This window comes from Scomber scombrus, chromosome 6 (assembly GCF_963691925.1).
Source record: "Scomber scombrus chromosome 6, fScoSco1.1, whole genome shotgun sequence".
NCBI classification, from domain to species: domain Eukaryota; kingdom Metazoa; phylum Chordata; class Actinopteri; order Scombriformes; family Scombridae; genus Scomber; species Scomber scombrus.
In genome coordinates this window covers 6,670,793-6,683,567 of record NC_084975.1, presented here as the reverse complement: position 1 = coordinate 6,683,567, position 12,775 = coordinate 6,670,793, and the positions used below count along the sequence as shown (strand labels likewise).

The window sequence follows — 12,775 nt, the reverse complement described above, 5'->3', positions numbered from 1 at the left end:
CTGATGTATGTTCACGTCACACTTTGTGCGATAGCCCCCGCCTGACCGGACCTTATTTGCATTGTCAGCCTTAAAGTTGGCTGTCGACTGGCTAGACACATCAGACTGAACAGCAGCACATAAACAGCAGGTCCAACCACAGCAAATGTGCCTGTTTTTTATGTTTAACAACAGTTGATCTTAAAGTTATAATATCTTAACAAAGATCTATATTTCAGCTTCAGAGTATATTTAATAATAACTAACGAAGATGAACATTTAACCATTTCCAATATTGATTATTTTCAACCAAGAAACGGTTATAGAGTTCAGAGTTCCTTCCCTTATATTTGATAGACAGGACTCTCATAGACACTTTTAAGTCACAGATATAACGAAAACAGTGTTATCTATGTATTTCTCTTTCTAAACACATCCTCTCCAGAGGCTCTTTGAACGTCTAAAATTACAACTGACAGATCCCTCGCTCGTTGGATCATAATATCAATCAGTGAAAACACAGGTTTCTCTTTCTCCCCTGCTCCTCTGATCTACACCACTAACACAGGAAAAGCGGTGAAGTCTCCATGCCCCAGCTTGCCCCTTCCCAACCTTCGGCAAGCCAGATCTAAAACCATCTAACACACCTCTTTACTGTTATGGTGCACATAGTAATCGTGATGATATCAGAGGAGTGCTTGATCTCTCTCATTTAGAGGTTTTACTTTGTTATTGATACAGTAAAGTGGGCCAGAATGGGACAGCCACAGGCATAATACAGTAGTACACAGAGTCTTTAGTTGAAAGATAGGTAGCTTTGCCTCTTATCTACAGTACAGAAAGTGGTTTGAAAGGAAAAACGTATGTGTGAGTGTGTTCAAAAGTGTTGTGACATCTTCCTGTCAAATCAAAGAGGATGTGAGTGGAAGGAAATGCTGGGGGAGAACTTTAAGTGTGTGTCTTCTTTTTTCTTTTTTTTTTAATCTTATTTTTCCCCTTCTCATATTGCTCCTTTCCAATCCAAGAACTACCTGCTTAGTTTTCTGAGATTGCGCTTTTCTAATGTTATAGCTGGTTTCTGCACACAATCAGTTGAAGATATCAGGATTAATTTTCTTTTGCTGCTGAGTTTGTGCAGAATAAAAAAAACTCAATAAAGTGAAATAATATGTAACAGCAAGTTAAGTTTTCGCACAATTTCTCTTTTTTCTTCATCCTCAGTGTTTCCAGCCCTCTCATTGGACCAGAGAATATTTTATGATAGGAACTGATTTTGATCATAAACTGCACATTTTCTAAATATTTTCTGTGCACTAAAAATTAAAGGTGCATGATGGATTTAGTTTCAAATATCATGGGCTATATAAATGTTTTGAAAGAAAACTGGGGTCTGTCCTGCCTAACAAGCTCTAGTCATGCATAAAGTCTTGTGTGCACAGCCTGACAGATCAGCAGTGGATTTTACACCCACAGATACATCAGCTGCACCACAGTTCTTTTGTGATGCACAAATATAACGCTGATTTCCTGTATATTTGTCCTCCTCTCTAGGAAAAAAAAAAATAGAGCTTTCTATTGAGTTTGGTTCATCCTTTGCTAATTAGCGAGGCTGCTATCCCCGAGGACTCACGAGTGCCATTGATCAGGCTGCAGACACTTAGCCGAGACGAAAACAAACGAGATAAACGTGCAATATAATCAGGCACCCTGAAACATACGGTGTTAGTATGAATAATAACTCTTGTCTTTTAGCCTTGTAAATGTTCATGTGAATTGCTGTGATCCTTGAAGACTCATTATGAAAAATGTCTTTCATGCAGTGAGGTGGTAATGCATTTCATTTTGGAGATTGACAGGTAGCTCTGCATTTTTTTCCTAATGAGTTTAGTTAAAATGGGTGGAGGTGATCAATAGATTGCTGAGGCTGAATGCTTCATTATGTGACTTCTCCTTCAGAGGCATTTAAAACCCCTGACAGTTACATTCAAAACGGATGAGCAATAAAGCTCCACACCCTTTTTCTTTGGCTCATTTGTTAATTTGTGTGAATAATGCTTCTTCGTCAAATAACAGCTTTATTTCCATCACTTTGATTGTTGTCTTTCAACTACAAAAAGCCTTTATAACAGGCTACCTTCCTCACATCCCTATTTAAAGCTTTGTTTTTGGTGGTTACCAGTAAAGGCAAAGGATTCCTCATTCATAACCTGTCAGATATTCTTTTTGTTTTGTTAAAGGAATATAATGCAGATAGGAGTGCAAGGTCATCCTGGTAAATAGGCTTAGATACTGGATGGTGTGGCACCAATGAGCGATCAATCTGTATTTCAAACACTTCATGGCAGAAAGCTCCACAAATGTATTCTTTTTTTTACTCCCAAGTCTTTTTTTCTCACTCTTCAGCAGCATGAGTTCACTTAGACTGACACTTACAACGTGGTTTTATTCAGAATCGTCTTGCAGTACGACCAGATTTGATCATCAGCACTCAAATGGCGAGCACATTAAAGCCTGAACAAGGCCGTTACTTGCCTTGTCCTCCGCCTCCCGCTGAAAAGGGTTCTGTCGTCTTAGCTCCCCCAGGTTAGATTGGCTGTATGATCAAATGGAACAGACCCTATTAGCCACTGAGCGCTCACTTAGCCTAACATGGCTGACCCCTCTGTGCACTGTAGCCCAGAGCTAAAGTGTGGACGATGTCGTTGTTAGCCCTCGCACTGCGCTCACCCCCTGTCGGGACGCTGTTAGCTGTTCGCTACTCAGAGGAGCCCTAAGTGCCTATGACAGTTCTAATGAATAGACATGGCCTTGCTTTGCAATGTGTGAGGTTTTTTTTTCACCCAACTGCTGCCTCAGCTTTTAAAAGCTTTATCAAGAACTCTATAAGACTGTGTCAGCTCCCTGTATTGCCACACAGCTGGTTGCTGCAAATACATACTTTTTGCCCAGACTTTCAAAACATACCAGGCAAGAAGGTGAAGGTCTGACGTTTTCTTGACAATATTCTATTTATGTTGAGCTGTGCCTGTATTGTGTGGAGATTTAGATACAAAGACTTACTGCATACAAAAGACTTCCTCCATAATGTTAAAGCACTTAGCGCATGTTAGACAGGTAAGCTGGTTGCTGAATAAAATGTTCAAGGCCAGAATGAGGGAACATCGGAAGAAAAAAATGTGGGCACCAGACATGCCGGTGAATTGAAATGCTCTTCCATCCTGTGTCATTTTGTATCTAAAAATAAGAGACAGAGAGGATGCAAAATAAAAAAAAGATTGAATAACCAAAGAAATAACCACAATAATAACTTGATCCAAAAATGGCAAAAGCTATCAGGAGTGGACGTAGTTCTCTGAATGTCAAACCATTCTGGGATGCTGCCTGATGGACATTAAAACAGTGAAGTGTGCAATCAAACTCCCTCAGTTTTGATGACTGAATTATCATTATCTGTATTGTTTTGCCTCATGGGGGCCGACCCACTGTTAACAGGCCCTGGCATGGACTTGGTACCCTCGTGCCAACTTAGTCAGCCATCTAATGTGCCTAGTGCAGCTCTGGCGCCTGGCAAACACTTAACATCACTCTAATCCCTGCTTACACCAGAGCTAGTATGAATTACTGTACAATTCATGTGTTTCATTTGCAAATGAGCTCGGGCTCAATTACCACCACCCTGCACTGCTGCAGAGCCATAAAACAGACACCGGTGTGACTAATTCATGAATTCAACTGAAGTATCTCAACTGGACTAGAGTTAAGTCTCAGTCTGTGGTAATAACAAGGAGCCATCTTCTCCTAACTGTGACAAATGAAGAACAGCACATCTGTTCCCCCCCCCCCCCCCCCCACACACAGTCTGAGATAAATGCATGAAGACTGACTGGATGGAACAAGGCTTCAAGTCAAGCAGTGTCATATATTGGATGGGACATTGCTCTCATGTTTTTTCATGATGGCTGAACATTCACAGTGTTGACAGGCAGTTTGACAGTTACCCATCAGTCTGAATAGGCATCGAGATTTTTTTAAACCATTTTTTCACGAATTGAATAAAGTCCATTGCACAACAGCCACACAAGCCATAAGAACCTTTATCATTATATTTATTTATTGTAGATATCCCAAAAAATGTGCGCCAAATTTAGCTGAAAACACCACATTTAGAAGTTAGTGGATGGCATATACTGGATATACATAAAAATCCAGACCAAAGGCACAATTTCAGATTTCTAAACTGCATCAAGCGCCTCACACATTGTATTGAGGCAGGAAATATCACAACATTACAATTAAATTTTTAGAGCAGCAATGCACTATTAAAGGCCCTGAAAACGTATGTTATCAACCAGATCCTTATGATGAGAAAATTGGGTTCTACATAATTGCAAAACATATTTTCATCAAAAACAAGTTTTAGTTATTAGTTTTAATTTTAGTTTGATTTCTTCTTCTTAATTTGTGTTTTTGTCTGTCTGTTTTTTTCTTTCTTACTAGCTTGAAATGGGAGGGGTATGGTTGGAAAGCATTTAAATCAAAATGTGATGGCAGTCGTGGGGCTGTTTGCAGGTGTTGACAGGGCCACTGTCAATCAAAGGTTATTAAACCACACCCACACAATCTTGAAGAAGTTAATTAACTGAGTTTTTAGTGTTAAACAAGGATGTTTTAGGGTCTGTCAAACACTTAGTTAAAGCCACTGTGTCATAATTAATTTCAACAAATAAATTAAACTGTGAAACTCTTGAAAAGTGTAGTCACTAACAGGAAGAGGAAACAAATTTGCTGTTCTGTGAGTGCTTCCAACTTTGCTGCCTTGTGACCTCTTACTCCTGGTGCAGTTATTTTATGAGTCTTGTTCATGTACTGTGTGGTGAGCCTGTGTTGTCCAGTTTGGAGGAGTCTGCACTATGTCACTGAGAAGAGGCCAGGCCAGAGCTGGGCACCCAATCACCCATATAATGGCTTCCCCAGCTGGAAGAGGAGGTCAGAGTGAGGCCAAGCCTTCCTCTAACCCTGCTCTTCTGTGACAATAGAGACATTCTGCCAGGCTTCACTTTGTTCTCTCTCAGTGCTGAAAGCCTGTTTCAACATCTCTGCTGTTACCGCCACTCAAACTGTGGAAAGTATGTTCTTCGCTGGACGGGGTCTAGCTAGTTGGCGAATTGGGAGACATGCATCCTGGACCTCTCTTTGTTTGACAACACCTGAGCTGCAAATGTTCAGTGTCACTCTCCCTAAAATAAAATATCAGCTGCAGGATTCCTCTTTTGTTGCAGATCATCATGGATCTTAATCTAATTATCAGTTTAGTTACCAGCCCAAGCCTGCAGCCCAGGTTAAATCATCTGTAGGCTTTTTCAGCTAAGATGATTTCAGATGAAGCCAGAGTGCATGATCGAAATTTTAGCGAGGCCTGTGAGCTCTGTGTGCTTGATCTGTTTGTATGTGAGCGTGTCTGCGTGTGTGAGGGCTTATGATTCATACACTCAGGTGGAAGTAGTTGTGATGACAGCTTAACAGGCGAGTTGGGTCGGGCCTCAGAGCTAAGCTTATTGGCTAATTAACAAGGCCTTGGCTCTGGCACTATGTTTGCCTTCCTCTATGGGATTGGCGGCTTGAGCTGTTGTGTGCAGGTAGAAGCTTTGTCTGTGTGTCTGTGTGCAGATTAGCATCGGAGACACCGGTAAATAAAGTACTGTCCCAGCTTGCCATATTAGAAGAACCAGGGCAGTGTGTCGAAAGGCTTTATTTCATCTAAACATGTACTTCATTTTTAAATCATGAACTTTTAATCTTCTTATAGCTGGATTCAGTGGTCAGTACTGCGCTCCTCATCTCTGCCAGAAGACCAACTCCCTCTGGACCTCTTGTGGTTGGTTTCAATCTCTTCTCCTGTAATTGATAGGGATCTCTTTACTAATGATCAGCCACAGCCTGTGGGTCTTGACTACAAATACAGTCAGTGGGATATGCCTGGTAGCCCTCTCCTGCTCAGTTTGGCTGCAGGCCAGCCAGCATATGGTATGAGTGCATGCAATGTGGTTTGCCAGAAAACTTTTGAATGTCGTCCAAAAGAATCAGATTAAATAGTGATTTTATCAAGTCCTGCTTTTTTACTAGAATTTCAGTAAAATGGCAAATTATTCACCAGATAATTTAACATCTGGCGAGAGCCAACATGATATAACTGTAATGAAAAAAGAAATAGCGTGTGTCACAGCCAAGAGAGATTATGTTTGAGACCGGTGGAGTGTGTTTGACACAGCTCTTCAAAGATGTGGACTTTCAATCTGTTTCAATGCAAACTGTGATGACAACTGTTTGTCCCCAGTGTACAGTCAGACACATGGCTTTGACATATACAGCATCTCCATTTTAGCATATAATTCATACAAAAATGTTGTTAAAACAAATGTTTAAAAAAAACTGCCACAGAGGTTAAATAATGTCACTTGTTTTCAACATGACTCTGGTTCATAATCAGAAGCTCTTGCAGCATTTTTGTCCTTCCCTTCTGATAGTGAACACATGATTTGAACAGTTAACTCAGAAGTATAAACTTAACCAAAAATGATGATGAAAATAAAACACGTAAAAAATAGAACAAAAAAGATGAGTCATATAAAAGTAAAGCAATTTTACTTATCCTAAGTTGTTATGAGATAATTTCACTCATTTCCACAAACTGCCCTGACAGCACTGAGGACAAGTTGCATTACTCGGTGATAGGGTAGTGATATTAGGTCCAGGCATTCATACTGGATCCACTTGCCTTTCCTCGTCTTTGGTCAGCTGTGGAGCGGTTGTAAACTCGGCCCACACTCACCTCTGGCCCCCTTCTATGATATTTGGCTCCATAAACCCCCTCATCTCCCCTCTGTGACCCAAACCAAGGGCTCCACCCACATCAGCTCCCCTGAGGGCCCGACCCAAAACAACGCTTCTATTGTGTCTGAACCACACATCGCGCTGTGTGCATGTATGTGCATATGTCTGTGTGTGTGCGCTAAGTAGGGTAGGGTTTCATATATCATGCCTAAAGTGGAACCAGAAGCTTGGGTCTTGAGCTGGTGTTTTGGGAGCGTGCGTTTGACAAAGAAACAATTTTGCACTCTGGATATAAGTTTCTGTTTTTGTTTAGTTTATCTAAGAGTAGAAATGTAAACTTCATGTAGCAAGAGAAAGTGGGAAACATTTAAACTAAACCACCCAAATGCATTCAAGTTAATTGGTATTACATCTTTTTAAAATCACAAAAATGACATCATCCTGCAAACTTTGATCCATCCCGTTTAAATAAGAGCATTTCAAAAACTTTACTTCCCTTGTATATAAAAAACATAAAAACTTTGTTCCTAGTGAAAAAGGTCATTTACATTAATCAATATAACCATTTACACCTCTTGCTGCTGCGGAGCATCATACGCCCGAGCTTTTACAGATTTTAGAGCTCATCGGTCATTTGAGCATGACTGTTCTCCACCACACACACAAAGAATTAAGGTGGTGACGTTTAAAATGATCTGAAAAATATTTTCTTAGATTATTACTTAAAATCATTAATATGTAAGAACAGTGTAATAAAATGCTTCAGTAATAAGATGTGTCATCTCCTACAAAGTGTCTCCCACTCTAAATTTAGATTGGAGTATAACGCATTTGGCATAATTTCATAATTCACATTTCCTGCAGCTCGATGATTCATTGATTCTTTTTTTCAGCCTGTGGTTTTCCCAACAGACTGGTTGTTGATATCGTTGCTGTAATGCCGGGCAGGCCTGACCATTCTGACTGTACAGCATGAATCAGCAGCCATGGTTTTTCCAGTATTAAGCTCACACCTTGAGCAATAAAAACTATCCTCTGTCTAACTGAGGGCTGCAGGCTTTTGACCCGACGTTTTAGACTGTGCAGCCACTTAATATCACATACAGTACTTTACACTGCTGGGAGACAAGAGATTTTAACATTTGGTAGCCCTGGCAGGAATCAGAGCCCCACTCAGGCAATGCTGATGCTCAAAGATACAGTCATTAAGTTTTTGTATACGTTAAAGGTCAAAGGTCATGGCTAGGATGTAAATTTGGACACTTATTTATTAATAAAAACTGAATTCACACACTACAGGCTGCTTCCGCATCATGATTTTTGTCAGGATAACATGCTCTTGTTGATTGCTGAAATGATAGGTTGATTAATTTATTAGTTGATTGAAAGAAAGTCGATTCACAACAACAATCTTGATAATTGATTCATTGTTAGACAATATGCAATATGTGTTTATTTTCTTTACTTCTATGGTGTTTAGCTAAACATCTTTGTGGATTAAATTGTAAGCCAGACCAAAAATGTATCTAAATATGTTATTTTCCTGACATTTCATAGATCAGAAGATTGATTAATTCATTTACACAGTTATTGGCAACTATGCCATCTCTTTCCTTTTATTGCTTTTTGTATCAATTGCGATAAAACTTTTTAGTTTTTTCGTTGCTACACATGCAATGTTATACATCAACATGAATTAGAGGATCATCTTAACTTTAAAATTACGACTTCCATTCATACAAAGCTAACATATGGCTTCATACAGGTGGCCCTCTTTGTTCGCTCGGGCATATCACTTCACAATGAGCATAAGAATGTGTGCGTGTGTGTGTGTGTGTGTGAGTGTGTGCACGCCTGTGTGTGTGTGTGTATGGTGGGGGATTGATGATATGAAAAGAGGGTTACACAGGGCTACTATCCTTCAGAAGCCCCCAACCCCCAATCCAGGAGGGGCGGCTGCTTTCTCAGGCCATGTTCTGCGACAAGTGAGTCTGGGTGTCATCTGACAGATGAAAATAGTGTGTGTGAAATGGACACCGTGCTAACACACAGCCGGGCTAACCACTCCGTAGTTTAATGGTTTTACAATACTGAGTGAGCAATGGCTAGCTATTGGCTATGTGTGCGTGCGTGCGTGTGTGTGTGTGTGTGTGTGTGTGTGTGTGTGTTCGTGTGTGTTTGCGTGTGTGTGTGTGTATTATAAACTCTCTGTGCAATTAAACGTCTCAGCAGTGTACCGATGTTCTTTAATCAGTGTGTGTGGGGTATATGTATATCCAACTGCTTCGGAGTGCAATAGTATTCTCATATCAGTGTCTGTATGTGTGTGTTTCCTCCTTCTGGCTGGCCTGTCTCCTCATGTTTGGACATATGTTGAGTTTTATTTCACTGAGACATCAATCCTGCTGGCCAGCTGTTAGGACAGCTGCTCTCTCTGTGCCTCTCTTGCTCCATTTTTCTCTTCCACTCTGTCCACTGCTTTCGCTCTATCTCTATCTCCGTGTCTTTTTTCATATTTGTCTGTCTCAGTCCTTTCCTTTTCTTAATATTGCTGTCTCTCAACCTGCCTTCCTGCCTTTGTTTCTATTGTGCTCTTCAACCCTTTTCCGTTTTTTATCTTTATGTCTTTTCAGTTTCTTTCTTTCTTTCTTTCTTTCTTTCTTTCTTTCTTTCTTTCTTTCGTTCTTTCTTTATTTCCTCTCTCGCTGATGCTGTGGGGTCCGCAGCTGAAGTCACACCACTGACATAAATTTGGAAGTGCAAAGTGTAGCTGTCAGCTTCCATTTACACACGTTCGGTAGTGAAGTGAAGACGCGAAATTGTTTTTTCAGCCGTGGGTGTGTTACACAAACATCAAGCACCCACTAGAACATTGGCCTTTGTTATTTTTAACATTAACTAATTTTTCAGATTAATGTTTTTTTTCTCTTTACCTTGGCTCTTGACTGCAGACTCAAGAGTTTCTGAGCTCTGGCAGTGTGCATTGTGTGTGAGAGAGAGTGAAAGAGACGCTATGTTTTCATCCAAATGTCAAGTGATTTATAAGGAAACTTTTGAAATGTCATTAAATATAAAATACGTATTAAATATTCGTCTCTAAAGCAAATTAACTGCTTTCCTGAATGTAGACCTACTGCATGTCAGGAAACAAATGGAAAGTCTTTCTCAAACAGTGTTATTGTTCATTAATGTAATCAAATGATGATCGTATATCATGTTTTTACCTTAAGACAAATACTAAAATAACAAAAACTCAACCTAAATAATGGACATACAGCCATAATGGAGACGTGTCTTGTTAAAAAATAACATGATTTTTCAGAGAAGCTGTGATGAACATTTTGATGATAAATACGTGATAGAGAAGTGGGAGGGGTAATTCTTAAGTATTCTGGAGGTGAAAGTCCAAATCATTTTCTTCATATACAATGTTAGGTGATAGTTGGAGCACCTCCAAGGCTTGGGTGAACATGAAACTTTCTTGATTGAATCGTTTTAAAAACACAAAAAAGCTCAAGGTACAAGCATGTGTACATACAAATGTAAGTGGAGAAGTTTAAGGAATAGTTTGATGTTTTGGGAAATATAACTATTAGCTTTTTCTGTGGACTCTGGTAACATCTGGGAATCTTGTGTCACAGTGCGGTGACCATACACCAGCATAAATAGGCACAAGTTACAAATGATCAGAAATAGTGTTTTCCTCTCATTGGCCAACGTCATTTTCCACAACAATATTTTGCTTAGTGTGGACTTTACACCAGTGTAGCTAAGATATCAATACATCTCTGTGGTGCAACCCAACATAGACACAGCTTTAGTATCAAACTAACTAGTCTCAATGTATCATTTAGTGTGGACTTTGCATCCTAATTTAATAGTAGACTTAGGCAGAGCTGGTGCAACAGGTTGCTGATTTGCATCTGCCTATTAACTTAACATGACTCGTGAGCGTTTGATAAAAGTGTTTTAACTTTAAACTAGGAATATATATAGTGGTGAAAATGTCCCACTTTGTAAGGACATTTTGATCAAAATGGTTCATTCCGCAAGAAACTCTGAAACACAGAGAGAAAGACAGAAAGAGAGCAAAGAGGGAGAGACTCAGACTGAGTGGAAGCCTGTGGCACACCGTGTTGTTCTTGGCAGTGACTGTTTAGGAGTGCTAATGCTTGCCTGCCTAACACACACAGACACACACACACACACACACACACACACACACACACACACACACACACACACACACACACACACACACACACACACACACACAGTACGTTGCCTGTGGCTCATGTAAAACACCACAAACACCGTCTCTTGGCAGGTTGGCGTGTGGACAGGTGATAAAAGTGTGTTTACCCGAAACACTCGCTGCACGGTTTGCTGGCTGCCTCGGTGTTGATTTACTACGACTCTGTTTCTTGATCCACTTCTTATCTCCTTGTCCTTCCTTCTGTATATCCTTCACTTCATTTTATTGCTCTCTCATCCCCTTTCTGGCTCTGTCTGTCCTTCCTGTCTTACCCTGTTGGTGTTTTAACCTTCTACTGTACAACCAATGAGAAATTGATCTCAGGGTTAAGGTTAAAAAAAGAAGTCCAATAATCCTAATGTCTTTTATTGTTGAGAATAAAGCAAGTGATTGACAAGTTGCTTTTGCTGTATCAGCATTTATACATCAGTGAAACTTAAAGGAAAAGTATTTTTTCAACCTGGACCTTAATTTCTCATCTTTGTGTCTAAGTGACTAATGGGGCAAATAACTTTTAAAACTGGTCCAGCACTGAGCAAGAACATCGCAGCTGGCATCCACAAAATGGGCTACGATATAAACCAATGGGGCAATAGCACCCAGCCAATGTACATCCACTAAAAGTGCTTGTTTTTCATCTCAGATTATTATTATAAGTGTCTGACAACATAACAGAAAGGACCATATAGAGAAATAAAGAGTTTTCCTTTACCTTTCCCCTCATCCATCTGTTTGTTATTGAGTCTAACCAAGTCTCGATCGAGGAGAAGTATTACCCTGAAAGTTCATGACAGCTGATTTTTTTAAAAATCTGTTACATTTTCAGTCATGACAGAGTTGGAAAGAGGAGTGCCAGGAGGAGTTTGTTGGGTTAGATGACAGAAAGCGTCATCCAACACAACAAAGTCTCGCATGATTTCAGAATGAGACTTTTCCTTGAGCGAGACTTGGTTAGACTCAATAACAAACACATTGCATTAAGTAAAATGTTAAGAGAACATTTTTTTTTAAATTTCAGTATTGAAGTTTCCCTATAAATACGGGTTTTCAGGGGCTTTTTAATTTTCTCCTTACCTTTACTCTCCTCTTTCCTCTTCATATTCCCTTTTTTTCCCTACTTCCTATTACTTTTCAAACTCACTCTATCTCTCTCATTCCTCCATTCTACTGCTCATAAAACTGTGTATTTATTGTAGATCCATTTATACCCCTCTACTCATCTTCCTCATCATTGTCGTCTTCCTTCCTTTCATCTACCCTTCCCTCTTTCCTCACCCCATCCATCCTCCCTCTCCCCCCCTCGTCTTCGACCCATCCGTCTTCCGTGATTCTCCTTCACTTGATAAAGGCGCCGGTGTTCGGACAGCGAGGAATTTTTATCCACCCTCCAATCTAAACAGCACTTGATCCCTGACTTGGTTGCGGGGATAGATAGAGAGCCATCTAGGGTAAAACATCCCCCTCTCATCTTCTCTCATCTCTCTCTTCTTCTCTTCTTCCTCTTCCCCTCCCCACTTACACCTCAGCCCCCTTCATCCCCTGTCTCCTCCTCTGATCTGTTTATCGGTACGGGGGGTATAAATTGTGAATCAGAGTACACACACAGTTGACTTATGCAGATGTATCATGGAATTACAGGTTGTATTTCCCCCCTTAAGTGCTCCCATAAATTGCAGTCCCCTAATTTTGTTTTAAACCAGGCTTGGTGAG

General features: G+C 40.2%; 1 protein-coding gene across 1 annotated transcript in view; it reads left to right on the top strand.

The window, feature by feature from the left end:
- The window catches only part of LOC133981956 (transcription factor SOX-6-like), a 110,476-nt gene that overhangs the window by 42,607 nt on the left and 55,094 nt on the right, over positions 1 to 12,775 (top strand). The window lies entirely within an intron of this gene.